Here is a 1986-nt window from a genome sequence, read left to right on the forward strand (position 1 = left end):
TCTGTAGCCTACTTTCCACAAACATCAGCAGTTTATTCAAACGAAACGATTACACCAAGATACAATAATGATCCACGATACGATGTATTCCCACTCTTCTCTGTCCTGATCTCTGTCCTGGTTTTCGATGGATCAAATGCAAACGAATGCATGGTGAAAAGGTCCAATGAACTGTTCCCGTCTTGGAAATCCCACCGTCTCAACTGGTCCAGACAAACTCAGCTAAACGCGCTGGGCTTACGGATCAAGGCTCTGATTTCATAAGTGGGGCTTTCGCGGTGGAAAGGATGACTGACGTAAACTACACTATAGCAGGCTAGACCACGTCGTGGTGTATGTTTTTTAAACAAAACAAAAATACAACAATTATTTCATTTCATAGCCATACTCTTGATTAAAAATGTAATTTGCTTTACCATGGAAATGTATCATTAGAAATGGATAATGTTGCACTATAGTGAGAGATAGAATATTACACATTTGTACATAATTGACTGCTAACAACCTAAACATTGGCTATTCACACCCCTAGTACAGTAAATGGTGGTCAGGTTGCTCCTTCACACTGATCTAAGTTCAGTTAGGTTTTTCTCTTCTGTATTGGGATACGATGAGTCTCTGGTGCTCTCCAAGTACTGAAGACAAGAAATGTATGGCAAATGTGAGGTTGGGTCTCTAAGGATTTGTTGTGGGGTTGGACCTGAAGCATGACATTAACATCCCTTATACATGTCGAGCCATCAAATAAGGCTCAGACATAGATGCTCCTGGTGTGATGGATACAACGGATTGGATCGAAGCCTTAATCCGAGGGCTGATGTGCTGCTAGGGATCATGGGGAACAACTGGCTGGGTCTACGCTCTCTCCCCGGACCTAAGTCCCATCTCCACACCAACGAGGTCCTCTTCATCAACCTGGCCATCTCCAACCTCATCACCAACTACCTGGTGGACCTCCCCGATACCATGGCTGACTTTGCTGGCTGCTGGTTCCTGGGGGAAGCCTACTGCGGTGTGTTCTGGTTCTGCTCAGACCTGTCGGAGACCAGCAGTATCTTCTCCACCTTGTTTATTAGTGTGTTCTGGTACCAGAAGCTGGTGGGCTCTCTGAAACGCGGAGGAGCTCCGGTCCAGTTGGATAGCCTCCGTCTCGTAGCCTATCTCCTGGCTGGCAGCTGGACAGTGGCTGGGGTCTTCAGTGTTCCACACTTCTTCTTTGTCCAGGTGGAGAGTGGGAATGAGAGCAACAAGGACTGTATAGAAGTATTTCCCTCCCAAACGGCAAGGCAGACCTATGAGACGTTGTATCTGACCCTCGCTAACGCCCTCCCCGTCGCTGGTATAGTGTTCACCAGCATCCAGATTGTGATCACTCTGCTAAGGAACCAGATGCGTATCAAGGGCCTGACTTCTGACCATCACAAGGGGACAGATATTGCTCTACCTAACAAGCGGGAGAAGATGGACACCTCAGAGAAATATGATGAAACAGGCATCAAGGCATCTGATAAAGAGACAGATTTACCAAGAGCTGCAAATGCTTCTCCAGATTGCCCTCAGAGTTCCAGTAACCAGAGGGTTTCACCGTTGTTTACAGACATCCGCTCCAACCTGCCTGGTGCTTCCTGTCCTGCCCTACCCTATGTAGGACCCTCTGTTGTACACAGCTCAATCAGTTCCCCCCTCTACCAGGTTGAGAGTGGGGACAGCAGAGCCAGAGCTTCACCTGCTCTCCAGAGGCCCTCCCAGCCTCCAGCTAAGCCCAGCCCAGGCACTCAGGTGAGGGCAGCCAAGAGCGTGGTGGCTGTGGCTACTGTGTTTGTGGTGTGCTGGGTGACCCACCTCCTGCTGAGGATATCCAGCAACATCCACACGTCCTCCTTGGTGGTGGAGGTGGCCAGCTACATTGCATCCTCTTACACCTGCATCATCCCCTACATCTTCCTCTATGGAGTAAACAAACTGTCTTGCTCCTGCAGAAGGTAG

General features: G+C 48.8%; 1 pseudogene across 1 annotated transcript; it reads left to right on the top strand.

Moving 5' to 3' along the window:
- The first annotated feature begins 775 nt into the window (after positions 1-775).
- Positions 776-1986, top strand: LOC311136370 (neuropeptide Y receptor type 1-like; annotated as a pseudogene). The gene has a single exon. The product of its transcript is annotated as a neuropeptide Y receptor type 1-like (transcript).

This window comes from Coregonus lavaretus, assembly GCF_964263955.1.
Source record: "Coregonus lavaretus genome assembly, chromosome: 10".
NCBI classification, from domain to species: Eukaryota; Metazoa; Chordata; class Actinopteri; order Salmoniformes; family Salmonidae; genus Coregonus; species Coregonus lavaretus.